Consider the following 9,263-nt stretch of genomic DNA (forward strand, 5'->3'; position numbering starts at 1 on the left):
TGATTTTATAAATCATCTTTTAATGTTAAACATACACACATATCACATATCCTTAGGATTCACTGTATCTGTGGATGGCTATCTTAGTGACTACCTTATAGGCCAGTAAGCCTATCATCAGTGGGGATTTATATTTGCTAATAATATGTTGGATTCATGTTAAGACATTATAATTTTTGAAAGTTTTTTTCAAAAATGTACAATAATTTGGAGGCCCCCATGCAGTGACTGAGGACCCTCTAGGGGACCCGGACCCCCTGTTGAAGATCTCTGTCTTAAAGGAATAGTTCAACGTTTTGACAATATGCGTTTTTACATTCCTGCCAATTCCTGCTGTTCGTGCAGCATATATGAAGCTGAAGCCAGCTACTGGTTAGCATAGCTTAGCATAAAGATTGGCAACAGGAGGAAACAGCTAGCCTGGCTCTGTCTTAACATAACAAAATCCACCTACCAGCTCCTCTACAGTGTATATATATATATATATATATATATATATATATATATATATATATAAATATATATATTATTAACGGCGTTAACGCAAACCTATTTTAACGGCGTCAATTTTTTTATCGCGAGCTTTTTGGCATAGCAAACTTTGTCGTTTTTTTCACACGCTGTTGCAACAACTGGTAACGTTAGAACAACTACAACATCACACCGGATCTAGCTAGACCTGAAACATAACAACAGGCACGCTGCACACACTTGTTTGGGCTTGCGAGCCGGCCAAAGAGTAGTAGGCTAACGTTACGTTAGCCTACTACTACTGCGAGACGCCGAAATGGATACCAATAAGATTCTGAATGGAAAGTTTACTTTTAAAAGTTGCCAAATGGTTCCATTGACAAGACCAAAGTGATCTGTGTGTTTTGTCGTTGAGAACTGAGCTATCATGGCACACGGCTGATGCCAATTCTCCGCCCTCTCGTCAAAGCCAGGCGACAAAAGCACAAAGCAAGCCGATCCACTTTTCCATGTTGATAAAAGCATTAAAATGAGAAAAAATAATTGGACAAAAAGAAATCTAGGGACATTTAGAATAGATAAAAATGTGCGATTAATTGCAATTAATTGCGAGTTAACTATGACATTAATGCGATTAATCGGGATTAAATATTTTAATCGTTTGACAGCACTAATATATATATATATGTGTGTGTGTGTGTGTATATAGAGAGAGAGTATATACAATCCATGAAGTGTTCTGAATTGAACTTTAACCTTCTTTTTCACAATATTTGTGTATCGGCGATTTAAAGAAAAGTTTTTGTCTCTGTGCCTTCATCTACATCACCGCTTCATGAATGAGATCATAAAAAGTGGATTTAATAGCTGAAAATCAAATTAAGGTCACAGCTTTCACCTCCATCCATCTGGTCCGCAGGTCGTCCTGGAAATCTCCTTCAGACCAATTTCTCAAAATGAAGCAAAGAACACTGGCAATATTGACATTGTAATAACAATGAGAAACGGCCACCATAATATCAGTCAAAATGCCTTGCCAGTGTAAACACTCCATAGAGTGGAAAGTATATTTCTCAACATAAAACACATCTGTCTTCCAGACCATTGATATTAGGCTTCATACGACAGTAAAGGGAGGCTTTTCCTCCCAGCCGGCGGATGCTGGAACGACCATGTCGCTGTGCTTCACCTGTGCACTAGATGGTCCGGACGGCTGAGGCTGCCGTCTGGGGCTCATTGCCACACACACACACACACATTCACCTTTCAGTCACCTCATGGGCTGTAAAATAAGCTGCCGCCAACCAGGGGTCAATGGTGTGTCAACATCTTGCCACTGTCAAGTAAGGAAAACACACATGCACAGAAGTACACGTACAGAGTCACACGTGTTTGCATTATTACAGTTGGGAGGACCTTTATTGTATACATTCATACCCTAACCTCAAACCGTTTTCCTTCCAGCTCTGCATGCTTAACCACAACTTTTACCTTAAACTAAACCCAAGTCCAAACCCGTAAACGCTCCTTAAAAAAGTGAAGATCGGCCAAATTGACCTCACTGAAGAATGAACACTCACACTGGCTCTCATTTGGATAGAAAAACAAGGATACACCCACTGAGATGGTGCTACAACTCCCATCAATCATGTTCCGTCTGCAGAGAGCCTATTGAATCCATACAAAAGGGAAGGCTACGAGCCAGGAAGCAGTGAATAGGTTAGCATATTAATCGTGACACAGTGAGCCTATCCTGGTGGGAGAGGGCCTTAAAGAAGCTCAAGGTTCTCGAAAGACACGTAAGAGTTTTTTTTTTTTTTTTGGGGCATTTCTGCCTTTATTGGATAGGAAAGCTGAGATATGAAAGGGGAGAGAGAGGGGGGGAAGACATGCAGGAAAACCATCACAGGTCAGATTCGAACCCTGGACCTTCTGCGTCGAGGAATAAACCTCTGCACGTGTGCGCCCGCGTTACCAACTGAGCTAACCTGCCACTGACACGTGAGAGTTTTGATGAATGTTCTGCCCTACTGGTTAAGATTATCGTAGTCTCACATTGCCAGACCTTCCTCCACAGCACTGCGGCGACACGCAGTCACTGTGAAAGTTTTAACAAAGAGACATCGCGTGCAGCTTCTCCTGCTTTCGTGTCACAACATGCCCACCACAAAGACAACAAACATGGGGACTACCATTGTGCACTTGCATGACAGTAAATAACCAGAGTCAGAACTAAACATGGAGAAGTTCACTGAAGAAACTGCCAGAAAACTGAAGGTCCGCTGCAAGTCTCAGTTCTTTTCAAATCAAGGCTGAAGACTGTTCTGTTTGATGCTGCATTTTTGTAAAGTAAATATTCATTTCATACACTACCCTGTAACTTTGTATTCTTGTATTTCATACCTGTCTTATTCTATTTTAGCTGTTTTTATATTCTCGTTAACAGATATTTTTAATTGTTTGAAACTGCTCTTTAATGTTTTACATGGATAACTTTGAATTGCCTTGTCACTGAAATGTGCAATACAAATAAAGCTGCCTTGCCTTGTCAATAATCTTTATTCCCAATCCAAAAAACATTGTAGAAGGAAAAGAAAACAAGTTCCTCTACCATTGCTGTTGTTCAGCAAACATCTCTGCTGAATTCATTAATGGTTCTTCTAATTTATTTATTTTTAACTTGGTCTAATGAAACTTTAAGATACCGTTTGTATTCTTGCCACCATTCATCTCAGCCCCCCTAAAAATTATAATAATAAAAAACTTTCTTTTTTAAATCAATTTTATAGCTTCAAGTTAGAGGTTGCGGACTTGTCTGTTAGTGACAGAGGACAAACAATTACAGGTACTTGAAACAGGTTTAATATCCTGTGTGGCTGTCGCCGATGCTATGCACCTGTGACCCAGTCAAGGAAAGGGTTAACAGAAATCTAGTGTTGGCCAATCAGAGGAGGTTGTGCCCAGCCCAGTCTCACGGCAGTTTGTGTAAATCACGATCTGTCACGTTATTTTAATCTATTGATACGTGTTCACAGGGACGTTTTTCTCGTTTTTTACGTGGTGGCCAGCACGAAAATGTAAAGTAATGTATTTCAATGGGAAGCATATTTCGTGGTCACAGCACAAAAATGGTAGGGAGTAGTATAAAAAGCCGAAAATCCGCGTAGGGAGACTGGTCGGGGTGGTGGATAGGTCAAACAACACAGGACTTTCACCTGGGTGAGCGGGGATCGTGTCCTGCGTGTGGCGTTTTGTTTCCCGTAGTCTTCCTAATCACAACCGTCCCGTTATTGTCGGCCGTCCCCAGCGGCCGTCTCCCGGCGTGTGAGGCGCCCTTTCCCTGTAGTGTTTTTCCTAAACCCAACCTCTGCCATCCCGTTATTGTGGCACGTCCCCAGCGGTCGTCCCCCGCGGCCGTCTCCCGGCGTGTGAGGCGTCCTTTCCCCGTAGGGTATTTCGTGCTGGCTAACATGTAAAAAACAAGAAAAACGTCCCTGTGAACACGTATCAATAGATTAAAAATAACGTGACATTTACACGAACTGCCGTGAGACTGGGTTGTTGTGCCAGACTCCCTCCTTTGGCTGAGTCTCTAGCTGATCTGTCAGAGGGAGAGCAGGAGTGCGGTTGTGAAGTTTAACGTTGGTAGTCCCCAGAGGAGAAGTTTCTTGGCGCAGATTAGAACCCAAATTGAAACGTAAGCAACTAAAATTGCTGAATGTGAGAACATTGTGTCAAATTGGTCATTATTACTGTGACTTATAAAGTGTCAGGTTTAGTTCCACCATAGTGATAATAGAGTCAAAAAACGTTAGCTGACATTGTTGTTCAGTAACTAGCTCCGTGATTATCGGCTAATGAAATTATTGATTTAGCAGGGGGGGTTAACACTTTTGCAAGACACTGTATCCGTGTCACATTCTCATTAGGGGCTGAGCCCCCCTAAAGGTCTGATCCTAGAATGGCCTCTGCTTGCCACCTTTTAGAAAGTACATGTTAAAAGTTCTGATGCCTGTTTTAAAACGAAGCACTCGCATCACGAACGGCAAATATGTGCTGTGTTTGCTTCATTAAGAACCTGAACTGCCTCTTTAGCACATTGCCAGGTTTGCATTTTCCCCTTGATTTAGTTATTCATTTTGTTTATGGGGAGGATTCCTCTACATGTCAATGTAGAGGAATCCTATAGAGAATAAGAATAACTTCATGTTTACATACAGCTTTGTGTCGTTGAGTTGCTCGCAGCACGAAGCGTGGGCACTAACAGCTAAGATCCTCTGCCGCCAAACAAGACCCTCTCAAAACCCCGACACCTAACCCTTGTGTGTGTTTACTCACGCCACGGTTAAACATTTACATACTCATCCAAACATTGTCAGCGGGAAAAGCGCATTATCCCACTCTGTTTTCCATTAGCATGCGGTCGGGCAGTTTGTCTCTTCCTCAGAGAGGGAGAAACAGTCCCAAAACATCCATAGTAATCAATCTGATGAAACCAAACAGCAGTATACACAGAGGACACCGGAGTAAACAACTTTTAACTCAGCTGGATTGGAGTCTCATCTCCACGAGGAGCGAATAAGACGTGACTCCATGTTACACTAACATTTTGTCTTTGAGTTTAAGCTCCGGACCGCAAACAAGTATGTTATGAACATGCCAGAGTTTGTTTTCTGAGCAGAGACAGATGAATATTTCTCTAAATGGACTCCAGCTCTCATAAATGTTTAATGAACGCTTTCTATTCACAATAATTGAACCTTTTCCAAATCCGTGTAGTGTTATTTATAATCCATATAAACTACATACATAATCTGTGTTTGTACAAGCAAGTGCACAGACAAAAGTCACACATGGAAATACAAGTCTCCTGGTCTCCATTTTAACAAGTCTCACTTTTTTTTTTTTTAATGGGTATATCCTGGTGTTAAATATCTGTTATGTGTTTTGCCTGGCTGTGACGATGGTTGGACATAAACATGCTATTCTTGCTGTACCTATAATTGTTCTATTAATAACGCCCATAATGTCTGAGTCTGGTTCTGCATGGAAGGGTGCAGCAGTATTTATTGTGTGCAAACGCGACCTGTTTCCAGCTGCCACACGTTGTTAATCTCCCTGGCCACACCTCTGCCACTCACGGCCCATTTAGGTCAGACTTATTTAGCGCTTGGCAGTCAGAGGGCAGGCTGCCGCTGCTGCCACTGGGGTCCCTTGTGGTCAGGGGCGCCGCCGCAGATCTGGGGGCCACACCTTTCTGACAAGACGTAACACCGTGTTTCTGCAGCCTGACACGTCTATAGAGAGCAGCATCACCTCGCCTCTGTTACAGCTGCTCCCTCAAACTCCATCCCAGACACAACCATCAAATACATGCATACACAGTTCTGTCTAGTGGTGCTCTTTCAGGGGCGAGCGTGCATGGGCCACCTGGAGTGGCACATGACAGAGTTGGGTCTAGAGTTCAGACCTGAACCCGGCATGTACCCGCTGATCCCGACTGGTAATGCCAAATTTGAGACTCAAACTCAGTCCAAGATCTGTTTGCTTTATTTCATCCATTTCTGACTGTGAGCTCACCGGGCCAATGCAATGCATTGCCTACAGCCTAGGCCATTCTCAATCTGCAGTCTCCTCTGTACTTGTGTTCTTATGGACGTTGTCAGGTATGGCACAAGTACTAAATCCACTTTATTGAGAATGTAAATGTCATGTACAGTCACTTTTTTATGCTAATAGTTGATCCAGGTGTGTAGTGTTCATTACAACAGAAGTTATTTGTCTCATTCTGTCCTCTAGACCACCCGAAAGATCTGCAAAACCGTATGACCTACCAACCGTATGGCTGGGACTAGTCTATTTCCACGTTCCACTTCCCGGATTGCTTCGGTGCCGCCAGAAATTTTGCCGGATTTTTCTCCCATCCCGGAATGCTGTGTGGACTAGCCAGACCCTCCTCCGCAGCGCTGTGGAGGAAGGTCTGGCAATGCGAGACCTCTCCACCCAAACACCCTCACACACACCACTTCGACATATACAGAAATCAACCATCAGCAGTGTGGACAATATGGATTATGAAAGTTTGAGAACATGCAACTGACAGTAGTAGCAATTCAATATTAGTGGAAAGGGTGTTAATCAGTGTCACAGTTTTGGAGGCCCATTTTACATTGGTTGTGTTTCCTTACAGTAAAGCATCTTCATTTTTTTTTACCCCTCATTGCTTACGTTAAAATGTTTTGTTGACCACTGGATCTGTACTGTTGAGCTTGTTAGAAGATATTTGCACCTTTATGACCCATCAAACCAGCTTCTACATCCTCATATTCCCCCACAGATTTTCTTTTTAATAGGTATGTGACCCAACTGGCATTGAGTGTAAATTGAAACAAACAAAGAGTGTGTTTCTATTTCATGCAAAGTCAGCTTTGTTGTGGGTACACTCCAACATTAATATCTAGGATCAATTTAGGTGTTCACCCTAATTATCACACAGGGACAGATAATGAAGTTCAGTGTTTTGGTAGACGACTAAGATGCTGAACTAAACCCCAGGCTGGACACTGTTTACAGGAGTGAATTAAAAGTATTTGCTTTTAAAGCTATTTTTTGTTGTAGTAGTTTTGCCAAGAATCTTAATTTATTTTATGTTACTCATTGCATTGATTGTCACTTTAAAACAGTGTATAATCCAATATCTGTACCTCCATCCGGTGTTCCATGTGCTCTTAGGCTATTAAAGTGCTCATATTATGCTCATTTTCAGGTTCATAATTGTATTTAGAGGTTGTACCAGAATAGGTTTATGTGGTTTAATTTTCAGAAAACACCATATTTTTGTTGTACTGCACATTGCTGCAGCTCCTCTTTTCACCCTGTGTGTTGAGCTCTCTGTTTTAGCTACAGAGTGAGACATCACACTTCTGTTCCATCTTTGTTGGGAGTCACACATGCTCAGTAAGTACTGCTAGCTTGTCAGTTGCAGAGCATGAGGGAGTGCCATGCTAGCAGCTAGGTGAGCATTATAACGTGTTACAACGTGACGCACGTTCGTCACGGAAGTAAAGGCTGGACTACAATAGAGCTGTTTGCAGCAGTTTTTGTACAGTGTTTTCTCTGGAAGATGGTAAGTCCCTTTGGGGTGGACTTTGGGCTTTTTCACTTTGTAAACCTATAATGTGCACAAAAAGATATATAACACAATAAAGGAAAGGGGAAAAGCCAAAAAGCACAATTTGAGCACTTTAAAACTTTTAATTGAGGTCAGGAAAAAGGTTGTGGTTTTGTTGTATATTTAAAAAGTAAATTCCTCCTGTTTTGTGCTTCAAGCCTGTGTTGACTTTTTTAAAGTAGTTAATGAAAACCACAATATTTTTCTGACTTTTAACCAAGTGTGTTGTGCCCAAAGAGGACCATAAAAATATGGCTCATGCTGTAGTTACCAGGAGTTAACTGTTGTTGATCAAGTCTACAGCGCTGGTTAATAGTACGCTGGAAAACTAATTCAATGTGTTGACAGTGAACGTTTTGCATTCAGTTTTAGTATGAAAATGTGATTGTTTTGTTAAAGAACGTCCCACAAAGTTAGTCACTTGTACTTATTTTATTACCAACGTGGCGTTGGTAAAATGTGAATGCAAATGAGTTGTTTATGAACATAACTTTTTTATATGACACAGTTGCAAAAATACATACCTTAAAAGATCAATCAACACATCTTGTAGTAAGTAGAACGCAATGATATCAATATGAATAAAATGGATTTATAGGGAAGGCACAGGAGGAAGTTGAGCAGTAGAGACTATAATATGAAGACGTTTAATGCTGAGTGAGTCCAACACTACCTTAAGGCCCACTGGACTCACTCACTGAAGGCAGTTGATAGATAGTAGAGCTACAACGATTAGTCGACTAATCGATAAGTCAATCGACATAAAATTAATCGCCAGCTATCTTGATAATCGATTAACCGTTAAAGCAATTTTTAATGCAAAAATAACAGATTAGCCTCTCAAATATGGGGGTTTCCTGATCTTTTCTGTTGTTATTAATCTGAACATTGTTGGGCTTTGGACTTTTCTCGCCGGACGGAGCAACGATGCATCTGCAAAATAGCATCGGGAAGGAACTTGTTTTTGGTGGAACATGTGTACGTTCAAAGGTTGTTTTAGTCGTGCAATAAATCGACCGGAGTTTAAAATTCCAACACAAAGAAAACGGAAGGTAACGGACATCCGGACGAAAAGAAGGATATACGGCGGAATTTATGGCAGCAACGGGGCAATCCCGGAAGTGGAAGGTCGTGGATATAGACTAGCTTTGGACTGACAAAACAAGAAATTTAAAGATATTACCTTGGACTTTGATAAACTGGGATGGATGTTTTTCACTATTTTCTGACATTTTATAGACCAATCGGTTCATCGAGAAAATAATCGTTAGTTGCAGCCTTAATATATAGTTTAATATGTAATGTGACATATCTGTGCTTCAGATGGATTTCCCCAAACATTTGCTTTGTCTGTACATTGTACAGACCATGCGTGCATCATATGGTTCACATATGATGAAACGTCATCATTAATCGGCGCCGATATCACCTCACATACGTTTTAGATTCTTGCTGACATCAGATCTGCTCACTTATCGCTAAGTGAGGAGATCTGATGATCAGAGTCGAGATGTACCAGGTCCTCAGCGGGAGGAACAATCAGCGGAGCTTCATTTTGATCTCAGCAACACGTTTGTTGTGTCGTCTGCACACCAGCTGCTGCTTCCCCTGTGAGGATTCA

This window comes from Sander lucioperca, chromosome 1 (assembly GCF_008315115.2).
Source record: "Sander lucioperca isolate FBNREF2018 chromosome 1, SLUC_FBN_1.2, whole genome shotgun sequence".
Classification (NCBI taxonomy): domain Eukaryota; kingdom Metazoa; phylum Chordata; class Actinopteri; order Perciformes; family Percidae; genus Sander; species Sander lucioperca.